General features: G+C 52.8%; 1 protein-coding gene across 1 annotated transcript in view; it reads right to left on the bottom strand.

Annotated features, from left to right (window-relative positions):
- Positions 1–14,274, bottom strand: part of LOC114811218 (collagen alpha-1(I) chain) — a 194,577-nt gene extending 180,303 nt beyond the window's left edge. The window contains exon 1 of the mRNA XM_029063231.2: positions 14,057–14,274. The gene's annotated coding sequence lies outside the window, so the exon portion shown is untranslated. The remainder of the gene's footprint in view (positions 1–14,056) is intronic.
- Between the last annotated feature and the right edge of the window lie 1,472 nt (positions 14,275–15,746).

Raw genomic sequence — 15,746 nt, 5'->3', positions numbered from 1 at the left:
ACAGATGAGTCAACCGAGACACAGAGAAGTGAAGTAGCTTGCCCAAGGTCACACAGCTGACAAGGGGCGGAGCGGGGATTAGAACCCGTGACCTCTGACTCCCAAGCCCGGGCTCTACCCACTGAGGCACGCTGCGTCTCTATTGTAATAATAATAATAATGTTGGTATTTGTTAAGCGCTTACTACGTGCCGAGCACTGTTTTAAGCGCTGGGGGAGATACAGGGTCATCAGGTCGTCCCACGTGGGGCTCACAGTTAATCCCCATTTTACAGATGAGGTAACTGAGGCCGAGAGAAGCGAAGCGACTCGCCCACAGTCACCCAGCTGACAAGTGGCAGAGCCGGGATTCGAACTCATGACCTCTGACTCCCAAGCCCGGGCTCTTCCCACTGAGCCACGCTGCTTCTCTATTGTACTCTCTCAAGTGTTCAGTACAGTGCTATGTAAACAGTAGACTGTAAACTCCTTGAGGGTAGGGATGGTGACTGTGGTATTTGGGAAGCGCTTACCATGTGCCAGCCACTGTTCTAAGCGCTGGGGGAGATACAAGCCAATCGGGTGGGGCACAGTCCCTGTCTCACCGGGGGCTCACACTCTTCATCCCCATTTTACAGATGAGGGAACTGAGGCCCAGAGAGGGGAAGTGACTCGCCCAAGGTCGCACAGCCGACAAGCGGCGGAGCTGGGATTAGAACTCATGACCTGCTGACTGCCAGGCCTGGGCTCTATCCAGGCAGCGTGGCCTAGTGGCTAGAGCCCGGGTTTGGGAGTCAGAGGACGTGGGTTCTAATCCCGGCTCCGCCGCTTGTCAGCTGGGTGACTTTGGGCGAGTCACTTCACTTCTCTGGGCCTGAGTGACCTCAGCTGTAAAATGGGGATGAAGAGACTGTGAGCCCCATGTGGGACAACCCTATTACCTTATAACTAATAATAATAATAATGTTGGTATCTGTTAAGCGCTTCCTATGTGCCGAGCACTGTTCTAAGCGCTGGGGGAGACCCGGGGGAATCAGGATGTCCCACGTGGGGTTCCCGGTCTTCATCCCCATTTTCCAGATGAGGTCACTGAGGCCCAGAGAAGTGAAGTGACTCGCCCACAGTCACGCAGCTGACAAGTGGCAGAGCCGGGATTCGAACCCATGACCTCTGACTCCCAAGCCCGGGCTCTTTCCACTGAGCCACAGTGCTTCTATTTCAGCGCTTAGAACAGTGCTTGGCACACGGGAAGTGCTTCACAAATACCATCATTATTATTGTTATTCTAAATACCATGGACTGATCCATTGGATTATCTAGGCAGTAAACTTGTTATAATAATAATAATGATGGCATTTGTTAAGCGCTTACAAATACCAACATTATTATTGTTGTTATTATTATTATTATTATTGTTGTTATTATTATTATTATCCAAGGGCGGGCAGGTGCTTCGCATGCGGAGAGGGCGGTTTCCTCCTGCAGAGCCTGCCCCCTGGTGGCGGACAGAGCAATTGCCAATGCCTAATTCCGCCCTTCACCTCAATCCACCCGCCCTAGTAAATAATAATGTTGGTATTTGTTAAGCGCTTACTACGTGCCGAGCACCGTTCTAAGCGCTGGGGGAGATACAGGGTCATCAGCTTGCCCCAGGTGGGGCTCCCAGTCTTCATCCCCATTTTCCAGAGGAGGGAACTGAGGCCCAGAGAAGTGAAGCGACTTGCCCGCGGTCACACAGCTGCCAAGTGATTCGAACCCATGACCTCTGACTCCCAAGCCCGGGCTCTTTCCACTGAGCCCCGCTGCTTCTCTATAGTGAGCACTTACCAAGCGCAGAACACTGTACTAAGCGTTGGGCTGGGAGACACGATCCCAGCACTCAAGGACCTCCCGCCCACATCCCGCCTCCGGCCTGCAGGCCCTCCCTCCTCACATCTCACAGACGCTGACTCTCCCCACCTTCACAGCCTCCCTGCAGGCCCACCTCCTCCCGGAGGCCTTCCCCGACCGCGCCCTCCTCTCCTCTTCTCCCGCTCCCTTCCGCGTCGCCCCGACTCGCTCCCTTTCTCCGTCCCCCCATCGCAGTCCCACACCCACTCAAGTCCACATCCCTCATCTAGTCGGAGAAAGAGCCCGGGTTTGGAAGTCAGAGGCCGTGGGTTCTACGACTCCACCACTTGTCAGCTGTGTGACTTCGGACAAGTCGCTTCACTTCTCTGGGCCTCAGTTCCCTCATCTGTCAAATGGGGCTGAAGACCGGGAGCCTCACGTGGGACAACCTGATGACCCTGGATCCCCCCCAGCGCTGAGAACAGTGCTCTGCACATAGCGAGCGCTTAACAAATGACAACATTATTCTTATTATTATTATCATTACTAAGCGCTCAATAAATACCCTTGATTGATTGCTCGATCGGCACCCCTTCTCCCTCCTTCGGAACTGCGAGTCGCTTGTGGGACGCAGACCGTGTATCTGATGATGATAATAATAATGGCGGGTATTTGCGAAGCGCTTACTATGTGCCAGGCGCTGTTCTAAGCGCTGGGACGGATCCAGGTTAATCAGGACACGGTCCCTGTCCCCCATGGGGCTCACAGTCTCCATTCCCATTCTCCAGATGTGGCAACCGAGGCCCAGAGAAGTGAAGCGACTCGTCCAAGGTCACCCAGCAGTCAAGTGGGCAGAGTCGGCATTAGAACCCAGAGCCTTCTGACTCCCAGGCCCGGGCTCTGCCCACTAGGCCACGCCGCATCTGGACCAGCATTTAGCACAGAGCTTCAGCCCTGAGCCGGGGCTTCATCAATTCCATCGGCGTAAGCGCTATTAATTCGGAAGGGGAAGCGCAAGAAATCCTACCCGCAAGATGACAATAACAGCCTGAGATTTGCTATTCCGAGTCACAGATGAAAGATCTTTCTGAATGATGTAAGAATTTTGAGCCATTATTCGGCAAAACTCTTGCGAAAGGGCCTGAAATCGATCTAATTAAGTCTCCAAATTCATTCCCATAACACGCCGGCAATTATCAATTTTATCAAAGCCGGCCGCAAACCTCTCTGTCCTACCAGACAGCCCCATCTTCTTTTCTTTTTTTTCCTTTTCCAAAACTCATTTGAAAATATTTTTAATAAGACTAATTCGCCGTTCCTATTAATCAGCCCGCCAAGTGAGTCGGTAATGACTCCAGCAGAGAGGATAATGAGAATCGTGTCCCGTTTAGGCCTATGAAACCGAAAGCTCCTAATGAAGTACGATAGGTGCTATTCACATGTAGAAGCAGCAGGATTCTCCAATCTTTTGAATTCAGACCGATGTGCCGTTCTGCACGCGGCCGATATTAAATTCCGCAGACTTCGAGTCTGCCCATCGAGTTAAGTATCCCGGCCATATGCTCCGAGATGCTTAAGCTCCCCCGAGTATCCCGGGAGAAGGATTTTTTAGATCTTCGGAGAATCTCCATCCTAGAATTCCCCGTCTTCTCTCCCGGTAAAGAGCTCGGAGGGGACGGGGAGATGCTTTCTTGCCGCCCGAGATAACTTTGACCGAGAAACTGCCAGAGTGATCGTCCAGTCATTCGTTCGGTCGTATTTATCGCGCGCTTTGTGGGCGCGGAGCGCTGCGCTAAGCGTTGGGAGAGGACGATCCATCCATCAACGGATACCTTCCCTGCCCACGACGAGCTACCGGTCTAGAGGGGGGGATTCGTAGAGTCTATAATTCATACGGCCTAGGGGCGAGGAAGGATCACCCATCGTTGCGGTATTTGCTAAGCGCTTGCACTGTACTAAATGCAAAGAGATACAAGATCATCCCCTGTCAGCTGGGTGACTGTGGGCAAGTCACTTCACTTCTCTGGGCCTCAGTTCCCTCCTCTGTAAAATGAGGATGAAGACTGTGAGCCTCACGTGGGACCACCTGATGACCCTGTATCTCCCCCGGCGCTTAGAACAGTGCTCTGCACCTAGTAAGCGCTTAACAGATACCAACATTATTATTATTATTATTATCAGGAAAGTAGCCAAACCTAATGGTTAGAACACAGGGCTGGGGATTAAGACTGTGAGCCCCACGTGGGACGTGGACTTGATCTAAATTGATCAGCATGGATGGTGTGACTGTGGGCAAGTCACTTCACTTCTCTGTGCCTCAGTTACCTCATCCGTAAAATGGGGATTAAGACTGTGAGCCTCACGTGGGACGACCCGATGACCCTGGATCTCCCCCGGCGCTTAGAACGGTGCTCGGCGCATAGTAAGCGCTTAACAAATACCCACATTATTATTATTATCAGGAAAGTAGCAGTCTAGTGGTTAGAACACAGGCCTGGGGATTAAGACTGTGAGCCCCACGTGGGACGTGGACTGGATCCAAATTGATCAGCATGGATGATAATAATAATAATAATGATGATGATGATGATGGTATTTGTTAAGCACTTACTACGTAAGAATTGATGATGATAATGGCATTTGTTAAGCGCTGACTATGTACCAAGCACTGTTCTAAGCACTGGGGTAGCTACAAAGTCATCGGGTTGTTCCACGTGGAGCTCACGGTCTTCATCCCCATTTTCCAGATGAGGGAACCGAGGCCCAGAGAAGTGAAGTGACTTGCCTAAAGTCACACAGCCGACAAGTGGCGGAGCAGGATCAGAACCCATGTCCTCTGACTCCTAAGCCCATGTTCTTGCCCCTAAGCCGCCCTGCTTCTTGGATTTATCCCAGCGCTTAGAACAGTGACTGGTACATAGTAAGTGCTTATCCAATACCAATTTTTTTCTCAAAAAGTCCCTCATGGGGCTCACAGTCTAAGTAGGAGAGGGGACAGGTATTAAAATCCCCATTTTGCATTCATTCTATCGTATTCATTGAGCGCTTACTGTGTGCAGAGCACTGTACTAAGCGTTTGGAAAGTTCAATTCGGCCACAGATTGAAACGATCCCTACCCAACAACGGACTCACGATCTAGAAGGAAGACAGAACAGAGGAACAGAGAGGACAAGTGACTTGACCCAAGCAGGGAGATGGTGGAGCTGGGATTAAGAATAATAATAATAACAGTAATCGGGGTACTTGTTAAGCGCTTACTACGTGCCAGGGACTGTACTAATCAGGTTGTCCCACGGGAGGCTCACAGTTAATCCCCATTTTCCAGATGAGGGAACTGAGGTCCAGAGAAGTGAAGTGACTCGCCCGCAGTCACGCAGCTGACAAGGGGCAGAGCCGGGAGTCGAACCCACGACCTCTGACTCCAAAGCCCAGGGACCGGGGAAGCAGCTTGGCTCAGTGGAAAAGAGCCCGGGCTTGGGAGTCAGAGGTCATGGGTTCGACTCCCGGCTCTGCCCCTTGTCAGCTGCGTGACTGTGGGCGAGTCACTTCACTTCTCTGGGCCTCAGTGACCTCATCTGTAAAAGGGGGATGAAGACTGTGAGCCTCACGTGGGACAACCCGATTACCTTATATCTCCCCCAGCGCTTAGAACAGTGCTCTGCACATAGTAAGCGCTTAACAAATACCAACATTATTATTATCATTATTATTTATTCCTTCAATCGTATTTATTGAGCGTTTACCGTGCGCAGAGCACTGTACTAAGCGCTTGGAAAGTACAATGTAGCAACAAAGAGAGACAATCCCTGCCCACAAGGGGCTCACGGTCTAGAAGGGGGGAGACGGGCGCCTCACAGTCTTCATTCCCATTTTCCAGATGAGGTCACTGAAGCGCAGAGAAGTGAAGTGACTCGCCTTAGGTCACACAGCGGACAAGTGGCGGAGCCGGATTTAGAATCCGTGACCTTCTGACTCCCGGGCCCCGGCCCTAACCACTACACCACGCTGCTTTGCAGACATGAATAGAAATAAATAAATCACAGGTATTCATTCGGTCGTATTTATTAAGCGCTTACCTTGTGCAGAGCACTGAATTTAAGCGTTTGGGAAATAGGGTCATAAGTGGTGTGGGGTTGAGGGAGGGTGAATAAAGGGGGCAAAGCGGGACGACGCAGAAGGGAGTGGGAAAAGAGGACAGGAGGGTTTAGTCGGGGAAGGCTTCTTGGAGGAGACGGGCCTTCGGGAAGCCTTGAAAGCCTTGCTTAGAAGCAGCGCGGCTCAGTGGAAAGAGCCCGGGCTTGGGAGTCAGCGGTCGCGGGTTCTAATTCCGCCTCCGCCACCTGTCGGCTGTGAGCCCGTCAATGGGCAGGGATCATCTCTATCTGTTGCCGAACTGTCCCTTCTAAGCGCTTAGCACAGCACAGTGGGAAGCAGCGTGGCTCAGTGGAAAGAGCCCCGGCTTGGGAGTCAGAGGTCATGGATTCGAAATCCAGGCTCTGCCACTTGGCAGCTGTGCGACTGTGGACGAGTCACTTCACTTCTCTGCGCCTCCGTTACCTCGTCTGTAAAATGGGGATTAGGACTGTGAGCCTCACATGGGACGACCCGATGACCCCGTATCTCCCCCAGCGCTTAGAACGGTGCTCGGCACATAGTAAGCGCTGAACAGATACCAACATTATTCTTATTACAGTGCTCTGCACAGAGTAAGCGCTCAATGAATACTATTGAACGAATGAATGACTTGGAGGGAGTCACTTCACTTCTCTGGGCCTCAGTTCCCTCACCTGTCAAATGGGGATGAAGAGCGGGAGCCCCACGTGGGACGACCTGATGACCTTCTATCTCCCCCAGCGCTTAGAACTGTGCTCGGCACCACTGGAAGAGCCAACGATGATTTTATTTTTTCTGAAAGAGTCCAGTACGACGGAATTAGCAGACACGCTCCCTGCCCCTAACCTCCAAATGAAGTCGGCTTTGGCGCTGGTGATTAAGTAGATGTTACCGAACCGGGAAAGCAATAATTGGATCAGTCAGTCACTTTCTCCCTCTCCTTCCTTCCCTCCCTCCCCCGGGGCCTAGGCAGAAACACAAAGACGCAAACACACAGAGACACACACACACACACGATCCCATCCGCCCCCGCTGGAGTAAATAAATCACCCCACCCGGGCTCACAAATCACTCGTTTCCTCGGCACCGACGCGAGGCGGTTTCACGGCGAAAGCCGAGGTGGCTCAGAGCGAGAGGAGGATGGAAGCTGATGGGGGCGTCTCGGACACCTATTTTCCTTTTATGGGATTTCTTAAGCGCCTACTATGTGCCAAGCGTTGGGGGTGGATACGAGGTAATCAGGTTGGAGACGGTCCATGACCCACATGGGGCTCGCGGCCTTTTAATTCTCATTTGACAGAGGAGGGAACTGAGGCCCAGAGAAGCGACGTGACTTGCCCAAGGTCAATAATAATCATAATAATGTCGGTATCTGTTAAGCGCTTACTATGTGCAGAGCACCGTTCTAAGCGCTGGGGGAGATACGGGGTCATCAGGTTGGCCCACGGGAGGCTCCCAGTCTTCATCCCCATTTGACAGATGAGGGAACTGAGGCCCAGAGCAGCGAAGTGACTCGCTCACAGTCACACAGCTGACAAGTGGCAGAGTGGGGATTCGAACCCATGACCTCTGACTCCCAAGCCCGGGCTCTTTCCACTGAGACGCGCTGCTTCCCATAGGTCGAGCAGCAGATGGGCGGCGGAGCCGGGATTAGAACTCGGGTCCTTCTGACTTTAGGCTTGAGAAGTATCCATTAATGGAAGAGAAGCAGCGTGGCTCAGTGGAAAGAGCCCGGGCTTTTGAGTCAGAGGTCATGGGTTCGCATCCCTGCTCTGCCACTTGGCAGCTGGGCGACTGTGGGTGAGTCACTTCACTTCTCTGTGCCTCAGTTCCCTCATCTGGTAAATGGGGATTAACTGTGAGCCTCCCGTGGGACAACCCGATGACCCTGTATCTCCCCCAGCGCTTAGAACGGTGCTCTGCACAGAGTAAGCGCTTAACAGATACCAACGTTATTATTAATGGAAAAGATAATAATAAAGAAGATTTTTGTTAAGCATTTACTGTGCGTCAAGTACCAATCTAAAAGCAATCAGGTTGGACCCGATCCCTGTCCCACGTGGGGCTCACGGTCTTAATCCCCGTTTTACAGATGAGGGAACTGAGGTCCAGAGAGGTGAAGTGACTCGTCCAAGGTCACACAGAGAGTAATCGGCAGAGCCGGGATGAGAATTCAGGTCCTTCTGACCCCCGGGCCTGGGCCTTTTCCACCGAGAGACCTCACGGTGGTTTAGGGAATACCACGGATCGATAGCTCTTTTAGCCTCGGAAGGAGTCACGGCATTTAATCAGTCAGCCAATCGATCGTATTTATAATAATGTTAATACTAATGTTGGTATTTGTTAAGCGCTCACTATGTGCCGAGCACTGTTCTAAGCGCTGGGGTAAACACAGGGGAATCAGGATGTCCCACGTGGGACTTAATCTTAGTCTTAATCCCCATTTTACAGATGAGGGAACTGAGGCACAGAGAAGTTAAGTGACTTGCCCACGGTCACACAGCTGACAAGTGGCAGAGCTGGGATTTGAACTCATGACCTCTGACTCCAAAGCCCGTGCTCTTTTCACTGAGCCACGCTGCTTCTCTATGGAGCGCTCACTGTGTGCAGAGCACCGTACGGAGCGCATGGGAGAATCCAATATAACAATAAAACAGAAACATTCGGGGACTCGCGTTTATTAAATAATAATGTTGGCATCTGTTAAGCGCTTACTATGTTCGGAGCACTGTTCTAAGCGCTGGGGTAATAATAATGATGACATTTGTTGAGCGCTTACTGTGTGCAAAGCACTGTTGTAAGCGCTGGGGTAGTACAAGGTAATTAGGGTGTCCCACGTAGGACTTCATCCCCATTTTCCAGATGAGGGAACTGAGGCCCAGAGAAGTAAAGTGACTTGCCCAAAGTCACACAGCTGACAGGTGGCAGAAGCGGGATTAGAACCCACGCCCTCTGACTCCCAACCCCGGGCTCTTTCCACTAAACCACGCTGCTTCTCCGCAGATAGGGGGTCATCAGATTGTCCCACATGAGGCTCCCAGTCTTCATCCCCATTTTCCAGATGAGGTCACCGAGGCCCAGAGAAGTGAAGCGACTCGCCCACAGTCACACAGCTGACAGGTGGCAGAGCCGGGATTCGAACCCATGAAGATAGGGACCCAATAGGGGCTCCAGATCAGATCAGCTAGGGGCCATGGCCTATTAAATATTATTTGTATTTATTTTATGGTATTTATAATAATTATTATTAATAATAATAAGGGTATTTGTTAAGTGCTTACTATGTGCCAAGCACTGCTATAAGCACTGGGGAAATTACAAGGTGATCAGGTTGTCCCCAGCTGGGGCTCACAGTCTTGATCCCTATTTTCCAGATAATAATAATAATAATAATAAGAATGTTGGTATTTGTTAAGCGCTTACTCTGTGCAGAGCACTGTTCTAAGCGCTGGGGGAGATACAGGGTCATCACGTTGTCTCACGTGAGGCTCCCAGTCTTCATCCCCATTTTACAGATGCGGGAACTGAGGCCCAGAGAAGTGAAGCGATTCGCCCACAGTCACCCAGATGACAAGTGACGGAGCCGGGATTAGAACCCACGAACCCCTGCCTCCCAAACCACGCTGCTTCTCACGTTGCTATTTGTTAAGCGCTCACTATGTGCAGGCACTGTACTAAGGACTGAGTTTTACTAAGGACTCTGTCTTGCTCTGCCGTCTTTCTCCCCCATTTAGACGCAGCATGGCTCAGTGGAAAGAGCCCGGGCTTTGGCGTCAGAGGTCATGGGTTCGAATCCCCGCTCTGCCACTTGTCAGCTGTGGGACTGTGGGCGAGTCACTTCACTTCTCTGGGCCTCAGTTCCCTCATCTGGAAAATGGGGATGAAGACCGGGAGTCCCACGGGGGACGACCTGATTCCCCTGTGTCTCCCCCAGCGCTTAGAACGGTGCTCTGCACATAGTGAGCGCTTAACAAATACCAACATTATTATTATTATCATTAGACCGTGAGCCCGTCATTGGGCAGGGATCGTCTCCATCTGTTGCGAATCGTCCAATTCCAAGCGCTCAGTACAGTGCTCTGCACATAGTAAGCGCTCAATAAATACGATTAAATGAACGCACGAGGTAGATCCAAGCTAATCAGGTCGGACGCAGTCCACGCCCCATGGGGGCTCAGTCTTAATCCCCGTTTTCTGAACCGAGGCCCAGAGAAGCGACGCGACTCGCCCAAGGTCACACGGCGGAGAAGTGGCGGAGCCGGGATCGGAACCCAGGTCCTTCCGACGCCCAGGCCCGGCCTCTTTCCGCTAGGCCGTGCTGCTTCTCGGTGATGGATCTTTCCATTTCTCCAGCAATTTTCTCCTTGCCACCTGAGTGCTTAGAAGCCTATCATTTCACGGTGACGCTACGAGAAAATTTCCACTTTCCAAAGTCAGGCGTGAAACGATCACGAGGGCGCGACAGACGGTTCCTTGGACCAGACAACGACGAGGATCGGTGAGAAGAAGATTCCATCTCTGGATTGCAAGCTCTTTTTATTTTTTATGGCATTAATTTAGCACTTACTTAAGCGTCAAACGCTGTGCTAAGCGCTGGTTGTAGAAAGGGAGCGTGTCTATCTACTCTATTGGTGCTATCGTTTTAATGTCCCCTCGATTCTATCTATCGCCATCGTTCTCGTCCGTCCGTCTCCCCCGATCTGACCGTGAGCCCGTCAAAGGGCAGGGACCGTCTCTATCTGTCACCGATCTGTCCATTCCGAGCGCTCAGTCCAGTGCTCTGCACCTAGTAAGCGCTCGATAAATACTATTGAGTGAATGAATGAATGAACTCTATTATACTGTACGCTCCCAAGAGCTTAGTACAGTGACCATTGATTCCGTCTCCTCTGTTGATGCTCGTCTACTTTTTGGTTTTGTTGTCAGTCTCCCCCCTCTAGACCGTGAGCCCGTTGCGGGGTAGGGATCGTCTCGATCTGTTGCCCAATTAGACTTTCCAGGCGCTCAGTACAGTGCTCTGGCAATATATTAGAACCACGACCTCTGCCTCCCATTCATTCGTTCACTCATTCAATAGCATTTATTGAACGTTTACTATGTGCAGAGCACTGTACTGAGCGCTCGGAATGGACAGATCGGTAACAGATAGAGACGGTCCCCGCCCTCTGACGGGCTCACGGTCTGATCGGGGGAGACGGACGGACGAGAACGATGGCGATAGATAGGATCGAGGGGATGGACGTCTCATTAAAACAATTGCAAATAAATAGAATTATGAATGAAGGCGATGTACATTTCATTAACAAAAGAAATGGGCTAATAATAATAATAATAATGTTGGTATTTGCTAAGCGCTCACTATGTGCAGAGCACTGTTCTAAGCGCTGGGGTAGACACAGGGGAATCAGGTTGTCCCACGTAGGGCTCACGGTCTTAATCCCCATTTTACAGATGAGGGAACTGAGGCACAGAGAAGTGAAGTGACTTGCCCACAGTCACACAGCTGACAAGTGGGCTCTTTCCACTGAGCCACGCTGCTTCTCTAATCCCAACGACAATGACTCTCTCCACCTTCAAAGCCCTTCTCGGTGTCTCAGTTCCCTCATCTGTAAAATGGGGATGATAATAATGTTGGTATTTGTTAAGCGCTTACTATGTGCAGATCACTGTTCTAAGCGCTGGGGGAGATACAGGGTAACAGATTATCCCACATGAGGCTCCCAGTCTTCATCCCCATTTTACTGATGAGGGAACTGAGGCCCAGAGAAGTGAAGTGACTCGCCCACAGTCCCACAGCTGACAAGTGGCAGAGCCGGGATTCGAACCGGTGACCTCTGACTCCCACGCCCGGGCTCTCTGTGAGCTTCACATGGGACAACCTGATGACCCTGTATCTACCCCAGCGCCTAGAACAGTGCGCGGCACATAGTAAGCGCTTAACGGATACCAACATTATTATTATTACTGAAGGCTCCCCCTCCTCCAGGAGGCCTTCCCAGACTGAGCCCCCTTTTCCCTCCGCTCCCCCTCCCCATCCCCCTGACTCCCTCCCTCGGCTCTTCCCCCTCCCCGCCCCACACCACTTGTGTACATTTGTATGTATTTTTATTTCTATTTATTTCTACTGATGCCTGTTTACTTCTTTTGATGTGTATCTCTAAATCTATTTCTACTGATTCAACTGATGCCTGTCTACTTGTCTGTCTCCCCGCTGCTAGACCGTAAACCCGCCGTGGGCAGGGACTGTCTCTCTTTATTGTCGAATTGTACTTTCCGAGCGCTTCGTACAGCGCTCCGCACCCAGTGAGCGCTCAATAAATGCGACTGAATGAACGACAGAGGAAACAGCTGCTAAGAAACTCCCACACGCCTTAGGAATCTTCCCCCCTCCTCAAAAATCTTCAGTGGTTGCCCATTCACTTCCATATATATATCGGTATCTGTTAAGCGCTTCCTATGTGCAGAGCACCGTTCTAAGCGCCGGGGGAGATACAGGGTCATCGGGCGGTCCCACGGGAGGCTCCCGGTCTTCATCCCCATTTTCCAGACGAGGTCACTGAGGCCCAGAGAAGTGAAGCGACTCGCCCGCAGTCACCCAGCTGACAAGTAGCAGAGCCGGGATGCGCACCCATGACCTCTGACTCCCCAGCCTGGGCTCTTTCCACTGAGCCACAAGGCTCAGTTTCCCATATAATAATAATGTTGGTATTTGTTAAGCGCTTACTACGTGCAGAGCACCGTTCTAAGCGCTGGGGGAGATACAGGGTCATCGGGTCGTCCCACGTGAGGCTCCCAGTTAATCCCCATTGTACAGATGAGGTCACGGAGGCCCAGAGAAGTGAAGTGACTCGCCCACAGTCCCACAGCTGACAAGTGGCAGAGCCGGGAATCGAACCCATGACCTCTGACTTCGAAGCCCAGGCTCTTTCCACGGAGCCACGCTGCTTCTCATATCCTCACCATTGGCTTGAAAGCCCCCCATCCCCCGGCCCCCTCCTCCCTCACCTCCCTTCTCTCCTCCTCCGTCCCGGCCCGCACACTCCCCTCCTCCAACGTCAACCTTCATCGCGGTACCTCGATGACGTCCGTCTCGCCTCCGACCTCCCGTCCGCGTCCCGCCTCCGGCCCGGAACGTCCTCCCGCCTCAAATCCCACGGCCAGTGACTCTCTCCTTCCTTCAAATCCCAATTGAAGGCCTTCCTCCTCCTCCTCCTCCTCCTCCAGGAAGCCTTCCCTGACTGCGCCCTCCTCTCCTCTTCGCCCGCTCCCTTCTGCGCCGGGAGAGAGTCCGAGGCGGAAACCCGAGTTTACTGCGTGGAAGGAGGCGCCGGTCAACCACTGCCAGATATTTCCCAAGAAAACTCTCCGGATCCCCTCTCAGAACGACGGCAGATGGAGGTGGGGGGTTCTGGGAGAGATGCGCCCATGGCGTCGCTATGGGTGGGAGACGACTCGGCAGCATAAGAGAGGGCAAGGGGGAAGGGGAAGGGCACTGCCATCTTTGTGAGAGGCAGCCCCACCACCACCCCATTGCCATCTTTTGGGTGGGGGGAGCAGCCCCACCGCCATCTTTGAGAGCGACACTCCATTACCATCTCTGAGGGACGGCACTTCCGCCATCTTTGTGAGGTACCGCACCGCCGCCGTCTTTAAAGGGAGGGGCACCACCGCCGCCATCTTTATGAGAGGCCGCTCCACCACCAGCTCCGCGAGGGGCCACGCTACCGCCATCTTCGGAAGGGACCGCGCCACCACCATCTTTGCGCGAGGCAGCCCCACTGCCATCTTTGTGAGGGATCGCCCCACCTCCATCTTTAAGGTGGGGGTGAAACGCCACTGCCGTCTTGGTGAGGGACAGCCCCGCCGCCATCTTGGCGCGGGACGGCACCATCGCCATCTTTGTACCACTGCCCTCTTTGTAAGAGCAGCCCTGCCGCCGTCTTGGTGAGAGGCGGCCCCGCTGCCATGTTGGAAGGAAAACACGTCCTCGTCCCCATTGACGCGGGGACCGTACTGTCGCCTGAACCTCACCGCTCGGCCCTGCGTCCTGAGGCGGTGGCTTACCTCTTTCCCCCTCCAAGATCCCATTTCGGGCCAGTAGCCGGTGGGCCTTTCCCGGGGGCCTGGAGCCTACCTGGCAAACTGCTCCTGGAGTCCCCGGATCTGCGCCCGGCCCCGTTCCGCCTCCAGCGTCACCTGCCACAGTCGCTTCTCGCTCTGGAGCCTCCAACCTCTCTCCTCCTCCAGCTCCAGGATCAGACGCTCGTGCTGAAAGATGGAGTCCCGCCGGGGGGAGAGGACAGTGAGCCGGGGGGCGAGGGAACGACCCCTCTGGAAGCTCCTCACCCCTCCTCGGCACGAGCTCTGGCACCAAACGGCATCAGCCATCGTGGAGCCCCTCCGACTTCCAGGCCTCACCGAAAGCCCACTCCTCCAAGGGGCCTTCCCTGACTGCGCCCTCCTTTCCTCTTCTCCCGCTCCCTTCTGCGTCGCCCCGACCCGCTCCCTTCCTTCATCCCCCTCCTCCCGGCCCCGCACCGCTTACGTTATTTTATTTATTTCTATTAACGTCTGCCTCCCCCTCTAGACCGTCAGCTCGTTGAAGGCAGGGGCCGTGTCTGTGTTGGTTGTCGTAGAGAAGCAGCGAGGCTTCGTGGAAAGAGCACGGGCTTGGAGTCGGAGGTCGTGGGTTCTAATCCCGGCTCACAGCAGCTATGTTAGGCAGCCAAGCCTATTTAGTGAGCGCTTACTGTTGCTGGGAAAGTAGGAGGGAGAGCGGTTTTAAATCATTCGATCGAATTTATTAATAGTAATAATAATAATGGTGGTATTTGTTAAATGTTTACTATGTGCAGAGCACCGTTCTAAGCGCTGGGGGAGATCCGGGGTCATCAGGTTGTCCCACGTGAGGCTCACAGTCTTAATCCCCATTTTACTGATGAGGGAACTGAGGCACAGAGAAGTAAAGTGACTTGCCCACACTCACACAGCTGACAAGTGGCAGATTCGGGATTCGAACCCATGACCTCTGACTCCCAACCCCATGCTCTTTCCACTGAGCCACGCTACTGTGCTGAGCACTCTACTAAGCGCTTGGAAATTACAATATAGCAATTAAGAGAGACAATCCCTGCCCAAAACGGGCTTACAGTCTAGAAGGGGGAGACAGACATCAACAGGCATCAATTATAAATAAATAGAATTATAGATATAGCAGCGTGGCTCAGTGGAAAGAGCCCGGGCTTGGGAGTCGGAGGTCACGCGTTCGAATCCCGGCTCTGCCACTTGTCAGCTGGGTGACTGTGGGCAAGTCACTTCACTTCTCTGGGCCTCAGGTACCCCATCTGCAAAATGGGGTTGAAGACTGTGAGCCCCACTTGGGACAACCTGATGACCCTGTATCTACCCAGCGCTTAGAACAGTGCTCTGCGCATAGTAAGCGCTTAACAAATACCAACATTATTGTACATACATAAGTGCTGTGGGGGCGGGAGAGGGGGGAAGAGCGAAGGGAGCGAGTTGAGGAGACGCAAAAGGGAGGAGAGAGCTGTCTCTCTCTCTCTTTCTGTCTCTCTAGTTCTTCCTCTCTCCCTCCTATCATCTCTCTCTCTCCCCTCTGTGTCATTCTCCCTTCATTTTCTTTCTGTCACTCTGGTCTTCCCTCTCTCCATCCTATTCTCTCTCCTCTTTCCCTTAGTCCGGAAAAGCCTCCTGGAGGAGCCTTCGGTAGGGCTTTGAAGGGGGGGAAGAGTCATCGTCTGGAGGATTTGAGGAGGGAGGACATTCCGGGCCAGAGGTAGGATGTGGGCCGGGGGTAGGCGACG

This window comes from Ornithorhynchus anatinus, chromosome 1 (assembly GCF_004115215.2).
Source record: "Ornithorhynchus anatinus isolate Pmale09 chromosome 1, mOrnAna1.pri.v4, whole genome shotgun sequence".
Lineage (NCBI taxonomy): Eukaryota > Metazoa > Chordata > Mammalia > Monotremata > Ornithorhynchidae > Ornithorhynchus > Ornithorhynchus anatinus.
This window is presented reverse-complemented; position numbering and strand designations above follow the sequence as displayed.